The sequence below is a fragment of the Fukomys damarensis genome, unplaced genomic scaffold, assembly GCF_012274545.1.
Source record: "Fukomys damarensis isolate Sample0158 unplaced genomic scaffold, DMR_v1.0_HiC HiC_scaffold_1, whole genome shotgun sequence".
NCBI lineage: Eukaryota > Metazoa > Chordata > Mammalia > Rodentia > Bathyergidae > Fukomys > Fukomys damarensis.
This window is the reverse complement of record NW_022900913.1, coordinates 41,875,612-41,903,329: the sequence shown is the minus strand read 5'-3', so window position 1 is coordinate 41,903,329 and position 27,718 is coordinate 41,875,612.

Sequence of the window (27,718 nt, the reverse complement as noted above, 5' to 3'; positions counted from 1 at the left end):
GAGAAATAAGGGAAAAAATTCCTTTTACAATAGCATCCAAAAAAATGAAGTATCTAGGAATGAAACTAACAAAAGAAACAAAAGATCTCTACACTGAAAACTACAGCACTCTGAAAAAAGAAATTGAAGAGGATATAAAAAAATGGAAAGATATCCCCTGCTCCTGGGTAGGAAGAATCAACATAGTGAAAATGGCCATACTACTAAAACTTCTAGATACATTCAGTGCAATGCCAATTGAAATTCCAACACTATATTTCACAGAACTAGCAAAAAAAAATCCAAATATTCATCTGGAACCATAAGAGACCTAGAATAGCAAAAGCCATTTTAGGCAACAGACACATGGCACCAGGTGTAACAATTCCCAATTTGAAACTATACTACAAAGCCACTGTGATAAAAACAGCATGGTACTGGCAAAGAAATAGGCCTGAGAATCAGTGGAACAGACTGGAAGACACAAAAACAAATGCAGATGTACTCAGCTATCTCATCTTTGACAAAGGAGCTGACCATCCTCAGTGGAGGAAAGATAGCCTCTTTAATAAATGGTCTTGGAAAAACTGGATGTCAACTTGCCACAGATTAAAATTAGACCCTTATCTTTCACCATGCACTAAATTAAAATCCAAATGGATTAAAGATTTAAATATTAAGACATTTATCTTTCGCCATGCACTAAATTAAAATCCAAATGGATTAAAGATCTAAATATTAAAACAGAAACATTAAACTTGCTGGAAGGTAAGTTAGGCAGAACTCTGGAAGACATTGGTATAGGAAAAGACTTTATGAACAAATCCTCAGTAGCACGGGAACTAGCAGAAAGAATCAACAACTGGGATCTCATCTTACTAAAAAGCTTCTGTACTTCAAAAGAAACCATTAGCAGAACTAAGAGACAATCTACAATGTGGGAAAAAATTCTTACCAGCTGTACCTCAGACAAAGGACTATTATCAAGGATATATAAAGAACACAAAACAATCAGTCCCCCCAAATATAAAGACCCGATTCAAAAATGGGCATCTGAAATGAACAGACATTTCTCAGACAAAGAAGTAAAAGCAGCAAGAAAATATTTGAAAAAATGTTCCACATCACTGGTCATTCAAGAGATGCAGATGAAAACACTGAGATTTCACCTCACCCCACAAAGAATGGCTGCTATCAAGAAATCACACCATAACAAATGTTGGCAGGGTTGTGGGGAGAAAGGCACCCTTCTCCATTGTTGGTGGGAGTGCAGACTGGTGCAACCACTATGGAAATCAATATGGAGTTACCTCAAAGAGCTTGGACTGGAGGTTCCATTTGACCCAGCCATCCCTCTGCTGGGTATCTTTCCAAGAGAACTAAAAGAATCATATCACAGAGAAGTATGTGCACCCATGTTTATAGCGGCACAGTGTGTAGTAGCTAAATCTTGGAAACAGCCCTTTTGCCCATCCGTTGGAAACTGGATAAAGAAGACGTGGTTCTTCTATAAAATGGAATATTACTCAGCCATAAAGAACGAGAAAATAGATTCATTAGTAGGAAAATGGATACATATTGAAGATATACTCCTAAGTGAAATAAATAAGTCACGCATGAGTATATACTGAATAGTTTCCCTGGTGTGAATAATCTGCAACAATGCATAAGATTGTAATAAGATTACTGACATTTAGAAATGGGAAGAAAGGAGCTAAAGGTGTAGGGAAGGTGGGATGAGTAGGGGAAGATTAAAAAGGGAAAAGAAAAAAATGTGAGAGAATTAAAAGATGAAAATAAAGTTTTTGTAGATGGGGAAGGGAGGAGGGGGTGAAGGGAGGGCAGAGGTAAGGGGAAAAAATGAGAATCAAGACTTGTCATGTAGAGGTACAAAATCCCAACAATGAATGTAACTGTACTGTATCCCTAAAATGTACCAATAAACTCAATTAGAGCTGAAAAAAAAAAGAAAAATTTCTTAAGACTTATCCAGATAAGTGCAGACTATCAAGGAAGACTATTCTGCAAAAGTTGTACATTTAAATTAGACAAAAATTCATAATGAAAACATTTAAGTATTTAAAGCTTAAGGAAAGCTCTCCCCCAATAATTTTTGCGGCTCTTACTTGAAATTGGAAGACAGTCAATAAATGGTAAATGTTGTTAGAAAGATTCAGTCCTTGGCTCCCAGGGTTTCCCTGGGCACTGATGGCAATAGACATCTACAGATACAATGTCATAGAAACACTGGCCTATTGACAGTTGGTGCCAGGTGAATATTGGTCCTCCTTTATGCATTTTTTAGGTCAGGGGTCAACACCATTGTTGTTTACTGCCTATAGATGTTTGTGACAGGTTGGCCAATGTCCACAGCAGGGTGTGGTAGCTGTTTCATCATCTTCCTGTATGAGAAAAGAGAGCACACATTTTTTTAAACCTCTATGTGGAAATCCTCTTCAATGGACTCATTTAACTTGCCATTTCAGGGCACTTGCTTTCAGGAATTCACAAGCTCAACTGGTAGGCTAGATCTGAGAAAATGGCACCTTCTGTTCCCAATGAACTTCCATAGCCCCTGGCTGCACCTGCTGGTTCTCTCTACCAAGGCAAGCTCATTATGCAGGGAAGGGGAGTGAAACATCCTATGGAAAGGAAACAGATCTGACATGACCTACTGAGTTTCAGGCTATTCTACAACTGTAATCTGTTATACTAATATAATTCCTAGTATTTGAACCAGGAAACTAAAACATAGAGAAAAATAATGTGGCCATTGCCACACATTTTAGAAGCTGGGGAGACAGGAGTTAAAGAGATCTGTAAAGATCTGTATATAATTTAGTAAATTTTCACTCCTGACTCAGTTGTGAAGCTAGAAAACTCATACAAATGTACAAGTGCTTATTTATTTACTTATGCTTAGTCCTGTATGTCAGAGATCCTGATTTACTTGAATCTTGGGATAGAGTCCTGGAGTTGGCATTTTAAACAAAGCTGCTTATATGCTTCTAAAGTGTAGCTGAGGTGAAAACCAGTTCCCTCATTAAGGAATCTGGGAGTGCTTCCCAAACCACATGTTAGAAATAGGAAGTCTCTAGACAGGTTTTAACTTTTGGGAAATTTTTAATTGCTTCCCTATTCCTTTCCATTTGCAAGAATTTCTGTGCTCCCGCAGCCCATGTTGCTCAGACAGAACGGTTGTTAACTACATATGCAAGGGAATGAAAGAGATCTGTGAAAATCTTCCTGGATCTTTATCTTTACATCAGTCAAAAAAGCTCCCTGGGTGCTCATCATTTTGGGAGAAATTTTAGCTAACAGTTGGCCTCATCTCCTTCTATCTCTGCTCAGGGATTTCCTCTTGGATCACCTGAACTTTGAATTTCTGTGGTGCATTTGATCACCTTAGAGAACAGGACATGGTCCTTAGAGACCAGAGCTGCAGCCCATTATCTTATGATGAAGGTTACATGACCTTGGAAATGCATCAGATTATTGCCACAGTCCCTGAAAGTAACCACTACTCCATGTCTGCAGATACTGTAAAATTCAATTCCAACAAAAGTCCCTCAAGAGGGTGCCTAGGCCTCAGTCTCTTAGGAAGTGTACCTAAATGTGCAGAGTACAGTCTATTTGCTTATTTATGTCCTTTGACATGTCTCACCACTCTTTTTTTCTTCCTTGGGAAGGAAGATTTTGAAAAACCAAATGTTTGGGCTGGAAGACAGTATTTCCAAATCTTTGGAAGATTATTAAGTCAAACATACTCTTGGGGATTAGAGGTAATTTCCAATGGTCTTGGCAAGTCACTATGGGCATCAACATATCTATTAGGAAATAACTTGGAATTGAAAGACAATATGCATAGTATTTTACTTTTTTTAAAAAGGCGTAAAAATAAATAAAACAGATATAATAATACATAAGATATTTAAAAATTTTGTCACTCAAGAATAGGATAGGGAAACTTGAGAGATAGTTATTTTCACTATATATTTTTACAATGATAAAATAATTAAAATAATACAGAGAGCTAATATTTATTGAACATTTTCTTTGTGCTTGACTGTACTGCATATAATTTCCCTTACTCAATTTATTATTTACTATTGGCGATAATCTTATATATGTACTACTGTGCCAGTTTGCTCTTCTGCTATAAATAACAGAAGATTGGCTTACACAGAAAACTTTATTGCCTAACAATATAAGAAGTTGCATGAAGAATGGTTCTGGGGTGGTCAATTCAGTCATCAAAAGCTGACTCTGCCATCTTCACTATGGCAGGTAGGTGGTCTTTAAGCAAGCTTCGCTCATGGCACCAGGATGGCTGCCTTATCACATATGGAAATATCCAGTCTCTCTTGGTATAAAATTTTCCCAGAAGCTCCCATTCCTCGAGAGAGGATACATAATTACTTAAGAAACCCATATCTTATGCATCCATCAAACAGAAAGGAATCACTGTGACTGGTTTCCATGCCAAATGTAGTTCACAGCTTTTAGCAGCTGGAGAAAGAAAGTTTAGAACTGGAAAAAAAATCGATTAATGTCATGAAAGCAGGTTTGAGCCAGAAGGAAAACATTTTCAAACCCCCACTCAGTCAGGGCTCTTAGTTAAAATCATCCATAAGAAATTTGCATTTTTACATATCAATATTGCCCCAGGCTGCCTTAGAGACTGTGTGCTAGGTAGGACCAGAGTTCTGTTGTTATAAAGAAGGAAAGAGGATGGAAGTTAGATCACTGCCTGCTGTATACCTATCATCCAAATGTTCATAGACAAGGAAATGGAGGGTGAGAGAGGTCCGGGAATTACCCCAAAGCACATGAATTAATATGGTTAATAGGTAATAGAGCTTGAAATCAGGTCTGCTTACCCCAAAGCCATTGACTTTAATTACTCTGATTTTATGCTTATCTACTGACTTTCTCTGTGTTGGCCTCTTGTCTTCTGTCTGTCTCCATAGTATCTCTTCCCCTCTCCCATGCATTGATTTACTAATAATAAAAATTATTTTATTTTTGGTACTCTTTCCAAAGAATTGACTTGCAGGATTCAGTTAGTTTTATCTAGAACTCTTCTCTGAGAATTTAGGAAAAACTATATAACCTAGACTTTGCTTTCCTTATTATTAAAATGAGGAGGCTGAACTAGATGAGAACTAAGATCTCTTCCGGCTTTAAAACTCCATTAGTGTATATTTCGTGTGTGAAAAATAATTTGAAGTAGAGATTTTAAAAAATCTTCAAGCATACAAATAATGTCTTCCATGAAAAATTAGGTAGAATTTTCAGAAACAAACATCATTCTTTCTATAAAATACACCTTTGCCAGCAGTGCAGAGGGTGATGTGCAGCCTTCACCACTGGGGGTTTGGCCCTGACATCAAGGGTGGTTTATCTTTTTCCTTCTCTTCATTGTGGTTCTATCTGTTCCAAGGTCCCAGCTCAACCAGGCACAAATACGCCAAGAAGCCATCTGCCAATGGTGGGAGCCGACATCTGCTTCATTGTGCTCATCAGAGACCTTGATTTCAACATTGTGTTAGCAAGGACAACCCAATGGAGCAGACCAAATACCTTCTGTCTAGATGTTTCCTGGAGAGTGTACATGCTGCTTTCCCACCTGCCACAGTGGGAAAACCTCTCAAACCACTTCCTAGGACTCCAAGTAGGGTACATAGGCACTAGAACAATTTGCCCATCCACTAGTAGAAGGACAGGGCAGAAATTGGGAGATACAAAGGGAAGACATATGTGTATCTGTTTTATTTTCCCTCATTTCTAGAAGGCAAGGAGGATATTTAAGTAAGAGGAGAGAAAGATTCATAATTTTACTAAGACCAAAATGAGAATTTGAAATGGAAATGCTAAGCATCAGCAAAGCAATATTAACATTTGCAAAAGAACTTTCATATTAAAATATTTGCAGACTTTATCATTAGACAAACCTAATGTTGTCCAACTTTTCTCCATAAGTTCTGAAAAAGCCAAAGTATGCTAATTGGTGGCAAAGATGGCTTCAGAATCACTGTTTATCCCCCAGGGCTAGACACATGTTACCTTTATGCCAAAAAAAAAAAAAAATCACAAAGTTAAGTAAGCAGATAACAAGCAAGACATTTACTCTCTATATATTTCCCCCTCATTGAGTTTATTGGTACATTTTAGGTATACAGTACAGTTACATTCATTGTTGGGATCTTGTACCTCTACATGACAGGTCTTGGTTTTCATTTTTTCCCCTTGTCCCTGCCCTCCCTTCTCCCCTCCTCCCTCCCCCTTTACAAACACTTCATTTCCATTTCTTCATTTTCTCATGTTTTTTTCTTTTACTGTATATTTTATTGTACTTACTTTTTTCTTTTTTGTTATAGCTAATAGGAGTCAGGCAAATACAAGCTAAAGCAGAAAATTATCCTGTTCATTCTTACAGTTGTGATCTGAGGAAGCAGATCCTGTCCATGGAGAAAACATTTTAAAAAACATATAAACAATAACTATCCACAATATAATCAATATTGAAACTACAATTTAAGGAAATGTCCCCCCCATGTCAAAAAGTGGCTGGAGCTCTTTTGTTCTGGATGACTGGGCAGCCTCTGATCACTTTGAATAAAGTGACAGGTACACTTCCAACCCCATGCCCTGAGGCAGGCATAGTACCCCTGAGACTCACTTCAAAGTAAAAGAAAACACTTGCATGCATCTATCTTGATTCATAGTCACTCCAAGAAACTAAAGCAAACTTTCTTTGCTATTAAATTATTGAGGTATTTGTTTTAATTGTTGTTTTCTTTACAATCACCAATTATAAACAAAATGCCTTAGGTAATGGAAGAAATAAAATGATGCTCAACACTGTCACCAAATCATGTGTAAAATTTGCCCACAGTCTCAGGGACTGGGTCCAGAATTTGGATTCTGGCACTCCCTGAAAGTCATGTACCATGATACATGCAAAGTCTTTCTTCAGTAAAAGCAGGGTGGTCCTTCAGAGACTAAGAAGGCAGCTGCCTGCCAGAAGGCCTTTTTGGATTGCAGAATTTCAGGCGCTCACACCCCTTAATCCAGCACCAAAGACAGCTTGGCTGCCTCTCAACCTCCAATGTGCTGGTACAGCTGCAAAGGAGCTAACTTTGGCAGCCATAGATCATGGAGGCTTTGTCTCAGCTTCTCTCAGAATAGCTTTTCATTGGGAGACTCAGAACATCTCTTAAAGCAAAAGCAGGAAGAAGAGGGCAAACAAAATTCATGGAAAACAGGAAAGATCCTGTTTTGAATCTTTGGGTTTTCTAGCATGGCTACAGTGCATGGGATATATCACTTCTGGTTTATGAACAGCTTGATGTGGCACAAAGAGCTATGGATTTGGAGCTGGAACAATTTGGAGTCCAGTTCCAGCTTTGTCTGCAGTTCACAAATAACTGAGTTTAGCTTCTTTGACCTTGGTTTCCTCATCTGGAAAATGAGAGGGTTTGGCCAGTTGATCTTTGACCTAATGATTCTATGAAAAGTGAATGCTGTAAGCACATGTTCACCTTCTCCAGTTACCAGCTGTGGGTATATGACTGGACCAAATGGCACTAACTGTTGAAACGTTAAATTTAGGGTGAAGGGAAAGCATTAACTGTCGAAATGTTTTAGGCTGAAGGGGAAGCATTCTGAAATGGGACAAGGGCACCTCATGTTGAAACCTGGAGCTAGGCAACCCTCTTAAGCCAGGGGAAACATTTGCTTCTGTCTCCCACCTCACATTTGTTTAGTTGGAACTTGAGTCAGAACGAAAACTCCGAAATCAATGTGTCAATACCTAGCTTTATGAGTGTCATGAATCAGGTATTTTCTAAAGCTGTTAACTGTTTCTGTAACTGTTCTAGAATTGTTATACTCACAGATAATCTAGTATTTCCCAGTTACGTCTTTTAGGTTATGGCTAAATGTTTCTATGATGGGTTCCTATTTCTGTTCTCAAAGAAATGCCCTTCTACTTTCACTTCCCCCAAATGGCTACTGATAGGAGATGCTGCTTTCTGTTCTTGAACATGACAGTTTAGAGAGGGACCTTTGGTCCAAGATGTCCTCCCCATCAGGTCATTGGGCAACTTGTATTGATTTCCACCAGTCATGGCTAGTCCCACCTGGACTTTGGCCACCTCATGTAACCATCTGGCATCTTGTTATTAATTCTGGATTTGAGGTATTGGCACACTATGAATTTCTTTCCTTGGACTCAGGCCTTATTTGATTCACCTCCTTTTTTAGTGCATGTTGTCCAGCTTGGACAATAGGAAATTCTGGAGTTTCTATATGTGACGTAAGACCTTGGGGAATTACTGATAGTATATCAGGCCCTTGTTCTTTGCCAGGTTCTTCCATATTATAGTTCCTAATCTCCTTCAGCCTTCCTCATCCCACCCCATAATAGTGCAGGACACTTTGTGAGTTTGACTCCTCCCAGAATGACCCAAGGTTTCTGCTAGTCTAGCTCACTGTGAAAGAGCAGTCATTGATTTCTGGTTATTGCCATGGAAAGGATGAAAGTGGATGCACTCCTGGCCCATTTTCTATCTTAATTTGTGAATTTACAGAACAGTAGACTCTTGTCTTCAAGCTGACATGATTTTCCAAATAAGGCTGGAGCATGTGTATGTGTGTATGCAGGTGCATGCATATGCATTATGACCCAGAGCAGTTATTCTTAAACATTAATATGCAAACAGTGGCCTTTGCTATTTTTAAAACAGACTTCTGAGTTTCACACCCAGTTTTTGATTCTGTAAGTCTAGAATGGAAGCTTAGAATTTGTATTTTTAGCAAGTTCTTAGGTGATACTTGTGCTACTGGTCCCAGGATCATGCTCACCTGGAATCTCATGGCTCTGGTGCTGTGCAGATTGTGATAAAAGCAATGCAGTATGTGAGAATAACTTTGTGCTTGGGAACCTGAAAACAGATAGTTTTTCAATATGGTGGGTATTTCTAGGATTCAAATGAAAATGAGTATTAAAAATTAAAATTAGTTGCCCATTTATATTATTACATTATCTACTTTCTAATAGTTCTATCTTTTGTCCTGGTATATCCCCAGGTCACTAACCAGACCAACCTGTCAGTGAAGGGAATTATACTCAAGGTGTCACTGGAAGTCACCAAAAAGGCTTTCTGTAGCTATGTATGTGTCTCATAAATTTAGGTTACCTATAAGCTCAGATCCTAGCCCCCTCTAGGATTGCTGCTTTCAGGAGGAGGAATCAAGTGGGAGCAAGGACAAACTTATCTATGACATAGGCTTAGTATATGAGTTTCCTTTTTGCCTTTTTTTTTCCCAGTACTGGGGATAAAACTCAGGACCTTGTGCTGGCGAGGCAGGGATTGTGCCACTGAACTAAATCCCCAGCCCTAGTTTTGTTGAATTGTTTCTTCATACACTTGAGTGAATCATTTTTTAGTAGCATTATTTACACATCATGAGATTCACTTATTTTAAACATACAATTCAATCTCCACAATCTAATTTTAGAATTTTTATTACCCCTTAAAAACACACACCCTTACACAATCACTTTTCTTGCACTCTTTCCTGGGAAATGATTAATCTTTTCTCTGTTCTATAGAGTTGACCCACTTTATCCACTGGTTCTGCATCCAAGGAGTCAATCAATGATGGATTGAAATATTTGAGAGCCACGCCCTCTACTGCCAGCATGGCCATTGCTCCAGCGTCAGGAAGGTAGGCCCTCCTCTGCCAGCACCACCACCACTCCAGTGCCAGGAAGGCCTGCTTGGGCCCAATCCATGGACTGAGTAGCCACGCCCTCCCCTGCTGGTGCTGCCATTGCTCCAGTGCCAGGAAGGTAGCCATGCCAGCAACCCTGGACACATACCACCACCTTCCCACCCCGCTTTCAGACCTCCATTGTGCCAGTCTTTGGACCCACTCGGCAGAGGCATAGGTGGTCATAAAAGGTATTTTTCTGAGCTCCCAACTCTAAACATCTTCAAAGAAAGGGTGGGAGAAACTTGTGGTAGAACTGTGTGGAGTTCAACCCATCAGGAGGTTGGGGAACTCATTCTGGGCTTTGTGGCCCAAGGTCAGTCTGCATTTTGGGGGTCTGCCATCGGCTAGCTGAAGTCAGGGGACTAGTTTCTGCACATAGCCGCACAAATTGTATATTATGACAGCAGAGATATAGTCTGAAAGAGGCCCTTCAAATTCTTTTTTTTTTCTTTTCCTCATTCCACTCTGTAAATTCTTTCTTCTGTCCTCTTTCTCCAACTCAGTCTCTTGCTCCACCGTATTATCACTCATCTCCCTTTCTGTTCTTACTCGTGCCCTAACTCAGATTTCTTTTTTATTGTTTTTTCTTTTTTCATTATGTTCTTTTCTTCTGTCATTCTACCTCACTCTAGGGTCAATAGTTTCAAGGGAAAGTGAAACCTATTACTGTTAAGGGGATATATTCTTGCCCTTATCCTTGCACTCTGTCATCCCTTTTGAATTTAGCAGTTTCATAAAGATTGTGTGATCATTCTACATCCTCTGGCTTCACTTGAAACCTTCTGCAATTCTTTCACTTATCTACTCCTCTCATCCTAACTTTGTCTAAGCCCCAGCCTAAATGGTAAATATGCTATATTGAAAAGTTTATTCACTGCAAACATATTTTAGGCTTCTTCTTGATTTTAATTTAATTCACATGGTTTGAAGGTGATAGACTAATGACTACCAAAAGTGGTCAATTTGCAAGTTGTGCTTGATCCTATTGTCTTGTTGATTATATCAATTGGGATAAAGGATTGTGATTGATTTAATGAGCTGTTTTCCCTGATATGAAAATGAGAATGTCTATGAGTCAGTAGAGACTCAAAAGCTAAAATGCAACTATATCAGGGAGATTTAAATATCACCCCAGAAATTAAATGAAGGACAACCCAATAACAAAAATAAAAATGAGAAAACACTTAAGCAAGGCACAAAGACAGACTTCCAGTTCACCAATGGCAAAGAATAGGTCAAAGGAGGCTGAAAAGTCTGACAGTGAACCACCAGGACAGTCTGAACTCATAGCATAGGAAGTAACAAAACAGATCAATCAGTCTGTAGAAAAATAAAAACAGAAATAATTTCCCAGATAACCATAGAGATGATGAGCAAAATGAAAGTTATGATTCGAGACTCTAGAACAGAAACTGAGAGGAAAATAGATGAGCTCAGGACCATGATAGAAGCCATGAAGGCCCAGCATAAGAAAGAAATGGAAAAAAATAAATGCCCAACATAGGAAAGAAATGGAATCCATAAAACAGATTCAAACAGATATCCAGGAGATTAAAAACTCTATTGAAAGTGTTCTCAGCAGAATAAAAGAATGCCAAGATAGAATCTCACATATACAAGATAAGGTTGCAGTCAGTGACCATGAAAAGAGAGGTCTCTTAAAAACAGTAAGAGATCATGAGAAATCGATCCAACAACTCCTAGATGATGCAAAGAAGAATAACATAAGATTGATAGGAATCCATGAAGTAGCAGGAGAAAATACAAATGACTTAAAAAAGCTGTTTGCAGAATTAATGATAGAAAACTTCCCAAATAGAGGGGAAGAATCTGACATTCAGATAACTGAGGCATATAGGACCCCAACTAGCTACAATCAAAAAAATCTACACCTAGACATATAATAATCAAGATCCCAGAAACCCAACAGAAGAACAAAATACTACAGGCAGTAAGAGAATAGAAACAAATTACATACAAAGGAAAACCCATCAGAATCAAAGCAGACTTTTCAACACAAACCCTTGGGGCAAGGAGAACCTGGAATGAGATATTTCAAGTACTAAAAGAGAACAACCTCCAACCTAGATTGATATATCCAGCAAAACTCTCTTTCAAAATGGATGGGGAAATAAGACACTTCCATGATAAAGAACACCTGAGAGACTACATGAATAACAAACCAGCACTACAAGCAATTCTAAACAAGATCCTAGAAAAAGACAATGAAGGCAACAACACCATGAGGCCCAACAGAGCAAATCAAATAGGCAAGGCAAGAAATTAAAAGGAGAAGGTGAAAAAGTAAAAAGAGTCAACAAAAGGCTGATAACATGTCAATGATAAGTCTGAACATATCAGTTATAACCATCAATGTCAATGGCCTCAACTCACCAATCAAGAGAAATAGACTGGCAGAATGGATTAAGAAGCAAAATCCAACAATATGTTGTATACAAGAAACACATCTAGTGCAAAAAGAAGCCCATATACTGAAAGGGAAAGGATGAAAAACAATTCTCCATGTGACAAGAGCCCAGAAAAAAGCAGGGGTCACAATGTTATTTGCAGACAAAGCAAATTTCAAACCCAAACTGATTGAAAGAGACAAAGAAGGCCACTACATCCTTGTAAAGGGAACAATTCAAGAGGAAGAGATGACAATCATAAACATATATGCACCAAATACTAATGCCCCCAATTATATAAAAGCAATATTAAGAAACATGAAAAACCAAATAAGCACTAATACAATTGTAGTGGGGGATCTAAATGCCCCACTATCACAAATAGACAGATCATCTAGGCAAAAAATCAACAATGAAATACTAGAAGCTTTTGAACATATGGACTCAATAGATGTCTATATAGTGTTCCACCCTCAAAATCAGAATATACATGCGTTCTGGCTGCACATGGGTCATTCTCCAAGATAGACCACATACTAGCTCACAGAAAAGGTTTGAATAAATGAAAAAGAATTGAAGTTATTCCCTGTATATTGTCAGATCACAGTACAATCAATCTGGAGATTAATAGCATAAGAAACTTGGGCCAAGGGATTTCACTCAGTGGTTCTGCTGCCTGCCTTGCAAGCACAAGGACCTGAGTTCAATCACTGGTACCAAAAATATACAAACAAACAAACAAACAAAAGAAACTGTAGGAACCTCACAAACACATGGAAATTGAACAACACTCTCCTGAAAAATCAATGGATCAGAGAGGAAATTAAAGAAAAAAATCAGACAGTTTTTACAAGTAAATGAAAATGCCATTCCAACATATAGTAATCTATGGGACACAATGAAAGCAGTTCTACACAGAAAATTCATAGCACTGAATGCTAGGAAAACAGAGTGAGCTCAAGTAAATAACCTAATGATGAATCTTAGACTCCTAGAAAAACAAGAGCAAGAAAAATCCAAAGCTCATACAAGAGAGGAAATTAAAAACATTAGAGCAGAAATCAATACAATGGAAACTAAGAAAATGATACAAAAAATAAATGAAACAAAGAGTTGGTTTTATAAAAGAATAAATAAAATCAATAAACCCTTAGCTAAACTTATCAAAAAAAGCAAAGAGAGGCTTAGATCGATGCAATCAGGAATGAAAAAGGTGAAGGCACAACAGATCCAACAGAAATCCAGAGGATCCTTAATACCTACTTTGAGAAGCTGTACTCTAATAAAATGGAAAACACAGAAGAAATGGACAGATTTTTAGATACTTATGAATTATCAAAGTTGAACAAAGAAGATAAAAACATTTTAAACACCCCAATTACAATCAGTGAAATTGAAAATGCAATTAAAAATCTACCAACAAAGAAAATCCCAGGTCCTGATGGATTCACTGCTGAATTTTGCAAGACATTTAGAGAAGAATTACTGCCATTATTCTTCAGACTTTTCAATGAAATTGAAAGGGAAGCAATATTTCCAAATTCATTCCTAGAAGCAAGTATCACTTTGATTCCCAAACCAGGGAACAACACAACCAGAAAAGAGAATTCCAGGCCAATCTCCTTAATGAATATAGATGCAAAAATCCTTAATAAGATACTAGCAAACATAATACAGAGGATGATCAATAAGATCATACATCCTGACCAAGTCGGATTTATTCCAGGGATGCAAGGATGGTTCAGCATACATAAATCAATAAATGTAATACACTATATTAACAAAGTCAAGGACAAAAACCATATGATCCTCTTGATAGATGCAGAAAAAGCATTTGACAATATTCAACACCCATTCAGGATAAAAATCCTGCAGAAAATTGGAATAGATGGTCTATATCTCAATTTAATAAAGGCTACCTATGAAAAACCAACAGCCAAAATCGTATTAAATGGCCAAAAACTGAAAACCTTTACATTAAAATCAGGAACAAGACAAGAATGCCCACTATCACCATTCCTCTTCAATATAGTTCTGGAAACACTGGCTATAGCAATTAGACAAGAGAAAGAGATTAAAGCAATAAAGATAGGAAAGGAAGAAGTTAAGCTGTCATTATTTGCTGACAATATGATATTCTACATTGAAGACCCAAAAAACTCCACCAAAAGACTTCTAGACTTAATGGACACATTTAGCACAGTAGCTAGATACAAGGTCAACACCCCAAAATCAATAGTCTTCTTGTACACAAATAACAGACTCACTGAGAGAGAAATTAGGGAAACAATTGCTTTTACCATAGCATTGAAAAAAAATAAAGTATTTAGGAATCAATCTAACAAAAGAAGCAAAAGACTGCTAAACTGAAAACTACAGCACTCTGAAAAAAGAGATTGAAGAGGATCTAAGAAAATATCCTGCTCCTTGATAGGAAGAATCAACATAGTGAAAATCGCCGTACTAACAAAACTGCTATACAGATTCAATGCAATGCCAATTGAAATTCCAACACTATGTTTCACAGAACTAGAAAACAGAATCAAAACATTCATTTGGAAGCATAAGAGATCTAAAATAGCAAAAGCCATTCTAGGCAACAGAGACATAGCAGCAGGTATAACAATTCCCAATTTGAAACCATACTACAAAGCCACTGTGATAAAAACAACATGGTACTGACAAAGAAACTGACCTGAGGATCAGTGGAACAGATTGAAAGACACAAAAACAACTCCAGATGTACTTAGCTACCTCATCTTTGACAAAGGAACTGACCATTCCCACTGGAGAAAAGATAGCCTCTTTAATAAACAGTGCTGGAAAAACTGGATGTCAACCTGCCAAAGATTAAAACTAGATCCTTATCTTTAACAATGCACTAAATGAAAATCCAAGTGGATCAAAGATCTAAATATTAAAACAGAAACACTAAACTTGCTGGAAGATAAGTTAGGCAGAACTCTTGCAGACATTGGCATAGGAAAAGACTTTATGAATAAATCCTCAGTAGCACAGGAACTAGCAGAAAGAATCAACAACTGGGATCTCATCTTATTAAAAAGCTTCTGCACTGCAAAAGAAACTATCAACACAACAAAGAGACAACCTAAAATGTGGGAAAAAATTTTACCAGATGTTTCTCAGACAAAGGACTATTACCTAGAATATATAAGGAACTCAAAACTATCAGCCCACCCAAATATAAGGACCCAATTAAAAAATGGGCATCTGAAATGAACAGACATTTCTCAGACAAAGAAGTAAAAGCAACAAGTAAGTATATGAAAAAATGTTCCACATCACTGGTCATTTGAGAGATGCAGATGAAAATTACCCTGAGATTTCACCTCACCCCGCAAAGAATGGCTGCTATAAAGAAATCACTCAATAACAAATGTTGGTGGGGTTGTGGGGAGAAAGGAACCCTTCTCCATTGTTCGTGGGAGTGCAGACTGGTGCAACCACTATGGAAGTCAATATGGAGATACCTCAAAGAGCTGGGACTAGAGATTCCATCTGACCCAGCCATCCCTCTGCTGGGTATCTTTACAAAAGAATTAAAAGAATTATACCAGAGTGACATATACACACCCATGTTTATAGTGGCACAGTATGTAATAGCTAAAACTTGAAAACAGCTCATTTGCCCATCAGTTGGAGGCTGGATAAAGATGTAGTTTTTCTATAAAATGGAATACTACTCTGCCATAAAGAATGAGAAATTAGAGTTATTCATAGGAAAATGGATTCATATTGAGGATGTACTCCTAAGTGAAATAAATAAGTCACACATGTGTAAATAATGAAGGGTTTCTCTGGTGTGAATAAACTATAATAGTGCATAAGATCCTAATGAGATAACTGATATTGTGAAATGGGAAGAAAATGGCAAAAGGTATAGGGAAAGTGAGAAGGGTAGAGGAAAGATAATAAGGGAAAGAAAAAAATAGGAGAAAATGAAAAAATGGAAATAAAATATTTGTAAATGGGGAGGGGAGGAGGAGGTAAATGTAGGGCAGGGACAAGGGGAAAAATGAGAACCAAGACCTGTCATGTAAAGGTACAAGATCCCAATAATGAATGTAACTGTACTGTATACCTTAAAGGTACCAATAAACTCAATGAAGAATAAAAAGAAACACACACAAAAATGCATCTATAGTGAACATAAGCATATAAACTTTTAAAAAATTTTTATTGAGTTTATTGGTACATTCTGAAGTATATTAGAGGAAGAGCATAGGTTATATGCAGATATCATGCCATTTTATATGAAGGATTTGGGTACTGCAGATTTTGGTATTTGCAGGGGTGGGGTGGGAGCAGGGTTCTGGGACCAGTCCTCATGGACAATAAGAGGTGACTGTAAGTGACATCATACAATACGTTCTCTTTTGAATCTGGCTTCTTTCACTCTACAGTGTTTTATTTTTGTTTTTGGGTTTTGTTTGTTTGTTTGTTTTTTGGTTGTTGTTTGTTTTTTTGTTTTTTTAGGTCAGAAAAACACTGCATAGTTGAGACTGACCTGGAACTCACTATGTAGCCCAGGCTGGTCTTGAACTCACAGCAATCCTCTTGCCTCAGCCTCCTGAGTGCTGGGATTACAGGTGTGCTCCACTATGCCTGGCCACTCTGCAGTGTTTTAATGGGTCACCTGTATTCTGACTAATTTCCAACACTAATTTCTACAGAATCTTCCTTTGAGACATGTACCTTTTTCCATTTCTTCTGTAATTGTTTCATTCCAAGTGCTTGGTACTTACAGTATGGTCTCTGACCAGTGGCATCAGCTTCTCCTAGAAGATGCTTTATGCAGGCATTCAGTCACGACCTGAATTTGAGCCAGATTTTGGGGGATTTCTGTGCACACTGCAGGTTGAAAAATGCTGCCAAAAATGCTCTTCATCTCATCTGAAGTACTTACAGCAGCCTCTGCACTGACCTCCCTGCCTGCAGTGTCCTCAACAGACCTTGCAGCCTACACACTGCTGCCTGGGATTTTCCCTAATGTGCTGACCCCACATGCTGCCTCATTTCTTAAACAACTTCAGTGACTTCCTATTGGTTGAGTGCAAAGATCTCATCACTTAAGTGTGATACGCAAAGCTGTCTAGCCTCTTTCCCACTTATTCAGGTTTCTTACCATCAATTCTTTAATATTAACTTTCAAGTCCTGACATGAGACCTCTCACTATACTTGGACCTCATGGAGGCCATTCTCAAATTCAGGTATCTTATAAGCCCTTCTCTCTTCCATTCTTCTAAAGCCTAGTCAACCCTCCCGGGATCAGCTCAGGACCCATCGCTGCCCATCCCACCCATATAGGCCCTTTCCCGGCAAGTACATTTGTATTAAATTTTACTTATTCTAAACTGTTCAAATATTTATTAAACACTGAATTTTGTGTTTACTTTTCAGCTATTCAAAGTAGTAATGAGGATGATAATGATTTCCACAGCAATGTACAGTTTATTAATATTTTACCTTATCCTGTATATAACCTGAATATCTTTAAAAAAATGATATATAAGCTCCTGGGGAAAGAAGTTATTATATGTCAGTGTCTTGGTTATGAAGAGCCCTGACCTTATGGCAGGAACTTTATAAATTCTGCAGGAATGCAACCAGATCACAGATAGAATGATAAAATTTCCTCTGAGAGGGAAGAGCTGACTCCAGTACAGATTACATAGGAGAACTATTAAAGGATAGGTGATAGAAATACAATCTTTCTTCTTATTTTTAATATTGATTCCACACTGCAGATATTTTAGGTATGTTATATCATTTTCATTAGATCTCTATGAAGTAAGCTCTTATTGTTCTCATCTTGGGAGTTACTCTTGTTCATCCCTCCAGACAAGGAAACTGAGGCTTAAAATGTTACGCAACTTTCCCATGGCACGCAGCTGTTTCATTAGCAGAGCTAAGAGTAAAACCCAAGTTTCTGGCTCTTACCACCTTGTTATCTCTCTAAATTGTGAAAGCAGTGCCACCAACAGAGTATTGGAACAAGACGAGGGTAACTAGGGTCTTTGAGGTTGTGACTGTTTTTCCAAGTCAGGAAGTGTTTCCACAGGCAATATTCCTGTTTTCATTGGAACACTGGTGAGATTTAAAGTCACCCATGAATTTCCTCCTTTGCGTCAGCAAACGCTCAGAGGGAACACCCCAACGGATGCAGATGGACTCCACCAGCTTCCTTGGCCAAGTTCTTCTCATTCTTTGCCTGTTGTAAGTGGCCTAGTGGGCTGACCACTCTCTCTGAACATAATGCCATCACTGTAATTTCATTCTGGAGTCCAGGAGACTGTGACACTGTCAGATTATAGCTATAGATAGAAGGTAAACTACCTCATCCCATCAGCTTTCTATATGGGGGTGAAAAGAAACTTTGTGCTACTGATTACCAATAAATTTCCAATATCATCAAACTACTGAATCTCTGAAAACTATTTATTGTTTTGTTCTACAATTATAGAACTTTGCAATTCCCATTTCTCTCTCATGGTTCCCAGGTCACCAGAAAAGAAAAGGAAAATATATGAAGACTTTCTATGGCTCACAGTTTCAAATATGACTTTCATAAAGCCATTCCATTCCATCAGAATGAAGGGGTATGGACGAATGTGGAAACTGGATTCAGGAGAGATGGCAGAGGTAATGCAGTCCTGAGGTCTCGAAGGATGGCATTCTATGAAGGTCCTTGTCTGCTATCAAAAGATGTACTGGTACAAAAGAAAGTCCCATAAATTTAGCAGCTTAAGTCAACTATTTAAGATTAATTTAATTTAAATCTTAAACTATTTAAGATTAATTTAGCAGCTATAATCTATTGAGTAGGTCATAGTTCTGTGGCTGGCATGACTGAGTTCTCTACTCAGGTTCTTGCAAAGCTGAAATCGAGGTTTTGGCCAACCTGAGTGCTCATCCACAGGCTCTGGGGAAGCCCCCTTTCAAATTTACTCTTACCACACCCTGGGGCTGTGGTCCCCATTTCCTTGCTTGCTATAGTGGAGGTTGGTTTCAGAGCGTAGAGGTGCCCACATTCCTTGTGATGGGGTCCCTCAGATTTTCAAGTCATCAATGGTGGGTTGAATCCACTTGTGCTTCGCATCTCTCTTTTTGTTTGGTCTTGGGCCAGAGTAAACCCTACTCTGAAAGGGTTCCTATGATTCAGGCCTACCCACATAATCTCTCTGTTTTAAATTCAGTGGATTTGAATTTTAAAATGCATCTCTGAAATTCCTTGATAGCAGTACCTACATTAGTGTTAGATTGAATAAATGAAAGAAAATATGTGCTCATTAGAGATAGAACTCGGAGGCTTCCTTAGAATTCTGCCTGTCACAAGAATAGAAATTTACTTCAGTAAATTGAACTTCAGTTCAAGTTATCTCATTTTGATGGGTTTTCTATTTTGTGCCTCCTTTTAAATTTTTTCAGTGAATGGCTATTTGCCCACTCCGTCTTCCTTCTCTACTCCTCTACCCATTGTAAGTCTTTTGTTTCATGGATAAGGGGGTGAAACCGAGAGGTCATGGTGTGTTAAGCAGGACTAGTTGGTTAATGGTGGACATAGTACTGCATGCCAGGTCTCGGACCCCTGATCCATTTCTCTTCTGCAGCACAACATCAAGAAGGCTACTTTCATCCTTTCCCATCATTTGGCCATGCTGAGTCTCACATTATCCCAATTAGTCCTTCAATAATCCCTGAGAGGTGGTATTATTGTTGCTGTAGGTTCTGTCTAACTCAGCCCAGTCTGAGAAGTTATCTCTGAGTTGTGGTGCTGTGAAGAATAACTACTGGCCTTGCTGGGAGAATTAATAACTCTTGTGGGTAGCAGGCAATTCCATGAAATTTACAGGCTCATTTGCTCTCCTACAGGGTTTCTTTTTCTTTTCTGTGTCTTTTCATGTAGACAAGTGGTCACTGCACAGCTCAGGAAATGCTAGTAGCTGAGCTGAAGATATGCTTTGTAAGAAGCGTTAAAGAGTACTGTGGTCTGTAATCTTTCTCTGGAGTGTCTCTCCTGTGCCACCTCTACCATCAGTGAGAACACCAGCAGGGAGGCACTGACCTTCATCTCTACTGAACTAAACTCATAGGCATCGATCACTCAGTGGTTCCACTGGTTAAAACATATCATTAGCTCTGCTCAACCAATGAGGAACAATGGGGGTAACCCAAGAAGGCAGATGGAGCCTTCTCCAAACTCCAGGTTCTTGTATTCATTCTGTGTTGTTCTTCCTTCCTGTATTAATACACGTTCTGAAACAAATCATGGAAATGGACAACCTATGCCCACACCAAGAACAGCATTTTTCAACAATTTTGGATTACAACCCTCAGCAGAAATTTTATGGTACATTAAATTCAGTATTCTATACTTAGGCACACACATACATAGAAAGGAAACAAAAACTCAATGAAATGATATCCTTACTGTTGGTATTTGCTGTTGTACGCTATCTCTTAAAGTGTCGTGGATACCAACTAATGGTCATAGTCTGGTCAGGAAAATTTTCTGGATCCTCCAAGGCTTTAGTGACTTCTTCCTGCTAATCCATATTCCTTCTACAAGGAGCATTGTACATGGACCCTGAAATGTAAAGCAAACCCTAAGAAGGGGGAGAAGAATACCAATACTTGACTTGGGCTCCAGAGCTCTGGTTCATGTGTGCAATGTGAGTGCAAAAATATATCCTGACTTTATGGCTCAGTTATTCAATGGAAACAAACATCTCGTGGTCATTATGAATTCCAAGATGATGGGAATGGTAAACTCAATGATAATTCTAGTTTATTGAGAAACTACTCTGAAGTATGCATTATTTTAAATAATACTGTATATAATCCCTGAAAAGACATTCTTATTTAATTGAATAAGTGAGAAAACTAAGGCTCAGAAAATTTGTGACCTGCCAAGAATATCATGGAAAATAGATCAGAGTGGCAGAGGCCATGATCTTTGATCTGGTCCTTTGAAAAAAAAGCAAACACATGAACAGAAACATCCTTACATAGCATTTGGTTATTGTCTACAACTTAAAATTTATATTCTGATGCTCTTGCAAATGCTTCCTGGATTAAACATCTATTTTTTCCCCTTCTGCTTCTAGCACACCAAAGCATCCCTTGGCAAAGTTAATCAAGCATCTATTGAAAGGTGACATGGAAAGGTGCCCTCTTGCCCTTCTCATCTCCCAGTAACCTCAGCCTCTATATCTTGCCCTTTGGGTCAGAAAGTGAAGTTGGAGGGAAATGCAGATAAATTGCAGGGAAGATGATAAAGGGTACAGGGGACATATAGGCAGAAAGCAGTAGATCAAGTACAGCTAGAGTTCACGAGAAGCCTTTCTCACTCTCTGGTCCAGCCAAGCCAAACCCCATAGTGGTGTGTGTGTGTGTGTGTGTGTGTGTGTGTGTGTGTGTGTGTGTTTATATGTCCAATTACCATCTAGCTATCAGCAGCCAGTTTGTACTAATTATCATTTTAAGACCCCTCAGTTTGCCTTATCTTTTTACAATCTTTATTATTATTTATCTTTAAGCCACCTAAAATACAGCATATAGAAAAGAGACTAGTTTGGAATTTGGGTTTCTAATCTTGGGGCTGTTGTTCAAAAGTTGTTTGACTTTGTTTTTGAGACTGTCACCTATCTATAAAGAAAGGATGCTATAGCCACCCTCTATACCACACAATGTTTGAGGACAATGATACAAAAGCAGCTTTATAAAATGTATTTTCTTTGAAGGAAGAAGACTTCTAATAGATTCCAGCTGCAATTTGGGTGATTTAAAAGCATTAGTCTACTTTTATGCTTTTGTTTTTGTTTTTCTAAATTCCATTATGAGGCTGGGTTGCTTAGATGACCTTTTTGTTCTCAAAGAAAACCTAAGCATTATAGAAACCAAGACATTAACATGTTTTTATTGTCAACCATGGCAGTGTAGCTGGAACACTGTGGATGCGGAAAAGAAGTGACAGGTTGAGGTGGACATTGTGGGCAGGAGGCTTCTCTTGCAGGGCCTTGCATGGACCATGGAAAGAGACTGGACACTTTCCAAGAGTAAGAAGACACAAAATAGTTAAAGAAAATAATTTTTATTTTTCCCTAGCAAGAGTACAAAGAGGAAGTTCAGAGGAAATGGGTGTCTCCTCCGTCTGAAAGTTTTGCCAAGTGGAGAAAGCTAATTCATCAATGCTCAGGCCTCCAGCAGCTTGAAGACCCAACCTCTAACTTATCTGCCACCATACCCACAGGTGGTGCATGTGCCCAGGTTTCTCTACTGGAGTCTTTTCCTTCCACCACTTCATAACTCCTGGGATCCCCGAAGACTTGCTTTCCACACAAGGAGAAGAGTGCTAAAAAACGTGAAAGAGGAAATTCAAATGTACTTTTAGGAGATCTACCATCCTTAAGGTAAATGAGGAATTCCCTATGGTAGACTGAATAAATTCCTTCCAAAGATAACCATTTCCTAAGCCTCAGAACTTGTATATGTTACCATATTCAGCAAAAAGGACCTTGGAAATGTGAGGAGGAAGTACAGATGGCCTTTAAAAGCTAGAAAAGGCAAGAAGATGGATTCTCCTCCAGAACCTCCCAAAGGAACCAGCCCTGTCAACCCAATGACTTTAGCCCAGCGAAACTGATTTTACACTTCTGGTTTCCAAACTCTAAGAGAATAAATTTGTTTTATTTTAATCCACTAAGTTTATGGTAATTTATTGAAGTAGCAATATTAAATGAATATACCATCCCCTTGCCTACGCTCAAACTTCACAGTGGTTGTATCTTAGCCCTGTTCATGCTCAGGAGGATGCAGTCTTTTAGGAATCACAGTATGGATACTGAAGCCTCCCAGCACTGTTCTGGTCCAGCTTGGCCACATATCTACTTGGATGCCATGGGTGAGTACTGACCCTTCACTCTGTCCTCCCTTGTACATAAAAGAGATAATACCTACCTTGCAGGGTGACCGTGAGGCTTAGAGACAACGTGATAAGGCATAAAACATGGCCCCGACACGTAACTGGCTCTCATACATAGTACTGAGAAACTAGACCCAGGCAGGCAGTATATCTATTGCCAGAGGCATCTTGAATTTGAATTGAGACAGGTGAGGGGGTGGGGGCACAGGCAGCAAGCCAGACTAGCAGAGTGAGCTACCTTCACTATACAGGGCCACTCTGCACCAGTATTCTTGCTGGGATCACTACCAATACATTTTTATGCTTGCCATGACAGCCTGGATAGGCCATGCTTATGGCCAGAAGAGGGAGATTAATGAAAGGCTCCATGGAACTGAAAGTCCCGGGCTCGATTTGTCTGAGGTCCCACCCTCACAGTGCTATTTGTGGGAAGGGAAGGGGACCCTATGCCCCTAGATTTTTGACCTGATTCGGAGAAACTTCTGTAACAGCTGGACATGTCCAAAAGAAAACTTCCTGGGAAAAAGGCTGATATCCCTGAGACAACACTTTGTTAAACAAAGCAAAACAAACATTCTCTAAATGTCACTTGAAGAACTAACTTAAAATAAGTTTCATGTTTAGGAAAATGTCACCTGTTAGAAAAACAAGCACCATATAAGGGATTCTATTAAGTAGACAGGGCAGGCAGGCATCTGGACACACCTTTTCTGCAAAATGACTCATCCTCAGGAAGGAGCTGGATCAGAAACAAGGACAGCCTGCTCTGTTCTGTTAGCCTCAGGTTTCAAGCAGAGGAGTGTCCCCTTAAAAGAGACATTCCCAACTCTCCAGGATCAATCTTGTTAATCTCTCCCTAGTCAACACAAACTTCTTCTGTAGCCAAAATGTAACTGCCCCATAGGTTTTATTGTTGTTTTGGAAAGCCTAACGCTACAATCTAGAATCTTGGAGCAGGGAATGTGGGGACTATCCTCAAAATCCAGAGATTTAAATGTTATACTTGAACAAATCAGGTCTCCTTAGGTGATTTGCCTAAGATTACCAGCCAAAGAGTGACAGGTCAAGGGCTAGCTCTGCGCTTTCCTAAATCCTGCAGTATGTTAAGCCATGACTTTAGACCTTTTAGGCATTAATGCTAAAATGCAGAGGTGTGCAGTTGATCAAATCAGATAACTATTACCAAGCACAGAGTAAGCCTAAAGAGCTGAGCATACTTTTTTGAGGCTGGGATGGTGTGTGTGAAGGGAATATAGGTCTAAGACTAAGGCTAATGCATAGCCAGAGCCATCAAGGCACTATACCAAAACAAATTGCTTGCCTTTTCTAATTTTTGCTACAAGCTTGTTGAATAGCTGAATTTCTGATGTCCTTATTCTCAGGAAATTTTTCATTTTATTTAAATTTGTTTCACATACATATACTTTAATAGTTTCCATTACAAGACATCATAATATCATCTTTTTAATAGAAATCTGAGATCATGAGAGCCCAAATAGATCCAAAGAAGGAAGATGAAAATTAAATATTAACATTAATCAAAGGCACTATATGATACCATCAAAAACCGATTACTGTGGTGGTAGCAGGCTAAGGAGGAGCTACAGCAAATTATCTAATGTGGATGTTAGCAGTGATAAAGCAGAAAGCAAGTTTGCAGCCCAAAAGATATTGTACAATGGTCATTTGGGCCCAAGGGGACATTTGGGCAGGAAAAGGTCAAAGTGGCTGTAGGTAGAGCCAAATAAAATGGAACAGGTAAAAGGAGAATTCAAGCCACGGAAGCTAGAAGATAATGACGAATCAGCTTCCAAGAACCATTTGATGTACTGTATTATACCCCTTCCCCACCTTCAGAATCCTACCCAACAACTGCTTAAACTGAGTGGCCTACTCCTGCCTTACAGAGTGCTGTACCCCTGGGACTAGGTTTGGGGCTGTCCAAGGCTTCCTGTAATTTAGGATAGAATTTACAGAACTTGTCATACACAGACTGGCTCTATTGCTAGCTTTCTGATGAAGAACATTTCCATTTGAATCACACATGAAACACTTGTATGCTAGAGCTTCAAAAGGAACAGACATAAACTACACTTTACAAAATATTCAGATTCTATGTTCCAGGAAGGAACCTTAGGTACTGCTTAGTTCAACTGAGTCAGTTTTAACGAGTGAGTACAGAGATTAAGTGAATGTCCAACAGTGCTTGTCCACTAGAATATTCACGAGAACTGTCCACATAAAAGCCATTGCCTCATGTGGCCATTGAGCCCTGAAAACGGGGCTAATGCTACTTAGGAACAAAATTTGATTTTAATTGATATGGATTTAAGTACAATAAATGGTTAGTGGCTACCATATTGAACAGCATAGGTCTAATGTCATGGAGCTGGTGTGCAACAGGTCTCTGACTTTATTTAGATCCTTTATTTTACCACTACCCTCTAGGTCAAAGTGAGTTTTTCAGTGGTGCAAGAGGGTAGTAGTGGCTGGGAATGTTCTATGAGATTTCACTAGAAGATATGGGCTTCCCTAAGGTAAAGGGGTAATACAGAAGTTCATTTATTTATCTTTTGTTTTAGGAAATACAAATACTCAACATGGTTCAGGTGTGCACTAACCACAATGGTTATTTGATATGTCTGCTAGTTAGGTTTCTTAAAGATGAATGGTACAAAGTATGATAGGAGCTCAAAGGTGAGAGAGCCATCTGTCACTGATAAAAGCCTCCAATTTCCCCTGGCAAATACTCCATGTTATGCCACACAAATGTGTGCAGTGACAACCTTGCTAGGATCAGTATTGACAGAGCCTGTCCTCTCTCAGCCTTCACATGCAGGCTCCCAAACAACAGCTTTATTTGCTTGGGATCCAGACTGAGTTTTTCTTCATGAACTCAGACCAGGAGAGTGCCACACTGTCATGGCTGGGAGAATGATCTGCCTTTCACCTGGGCAGTTTCAGTTTGGTTTAGAGATCCAAATTCTATAGAGAGTAAGCCTGAACATTATTCTGACATCTATGTGATGAATACTTGCTCTGTACTTTCACAAGGCTCATGAACTCTCCATAGATCGCCTGGAGGATAGTTACTGCTTACAGTCCTTGTTAAAGACTCTTAACTGCCCCTGTCTCTCTGTGGTATGTGTGTACATGTGTGTGTATGCATGCATGAATTGAGGTGGCAATGATGGCTAAGATTCAGATTTATTTAAATTCTCATAAAATTTGAATACAGTCTGAAAGAGACTCAAGTATTCAAATAACTAAAATTCACAGAAAAGTGAAATAAAAGGAAAGGCATTTAGGATGAGGAAGTGGTCCCTTTAGCTGGACAGAATCAGGACAAAAAAATATTAAAAAAGTAGCCTTGGGAGGACCCTTGAAGTATTCTACCAGACAAAAGTGGAAGGGGACACTTCAGATGAAGAATATGGCAAAATTAAGTAATCAGAGGTTAGAGAATTACCTGTGGAGCAAAGAACTCTAGTATTGGATTAGAACATGGGGGGTTGAGATGGAGCCATAGTAAAGAGCCAGTCAGAAAGGTAACCTGGAGTCTGATTACCAGGCTAAGGAATTTGGACTGTGTAATCAGTAAGGTGTCACTGATGGTGGTTGAACTGTGGAATAATGTCATTAAAAGGAGTTGATATGTATTCCTCTAGTGAGAGAAGATAGATCATGGTGTTAAGAAGGTGTTGCTAGGAAATTGGTTAAGTGAAATTTGTACAGTTCAGGGAAGAAGGGCCATGTTTCTGAACAATAGCAGTAGCCAAGGATAATGCCATGATGTAGCTCTTTACTGGATTAAATGAAGAGAGAGGATCAGAGTCAAAGCCAGTCTTGAGAATCTGAGCCTGATTACCAAAAAAATAAAGATATCATCAAGAGAAATAATAAATAAGAAATAAGAGGAGAAGCTGGTTCAGGAGAAAAATATGCTCATCCTGATTTTTAAAAATCCAGCAAACAAAATGAAAAATGGGCAGCAAAAGCTGGGTGTTAGGCACAGGGAGAAGATGAATAGAGATGTAGCTTTCAGAGTTGGTGAGAAATTTGAGTTCACAGGAATTCATAAACCAAATGAAAAGAAGTAGGGACAAAAATAACTTATAATAAAGTTATAGAAAGTTATACTTGTAGAAGAGCAATGGAGGAAAATGGGTTCAGGGGCCCAGCAGAAAGGCAAAATACAGTGAGCCAGAAAAAAAGAGAGAGAGAGAGAGGAGGAGGAGGAAGGAGAGGGGAGGAGGAAGGAGAGGGAAGGAGGGGAGGGGGAAGGAGAGGAGGAGTGGGAGGGAAGGAGAGGAGAGGGAGGAGAGGAGAGGAGAGGACATTATACAAGTTAATTAGTCAAGTGGGACCATATATCCAGCTCTTGTACATGGAGATTTGTAGGTGAAGAAGGCAAACATGATCCTTACCTTCACAGAGTTTAGAATCCAGTGCAAAAAACAGATGAAGCAAATGAGCAAGGAAACTAATGGACAATTGCAAATAATAAGGGATAGGACTGTAGCTCAATGGTAGCACACTTGCTTACCATGCACAAGGTCCTTGGTTCAGTCCCTAACACCTCAAAAACAAAGAGGAACAAAA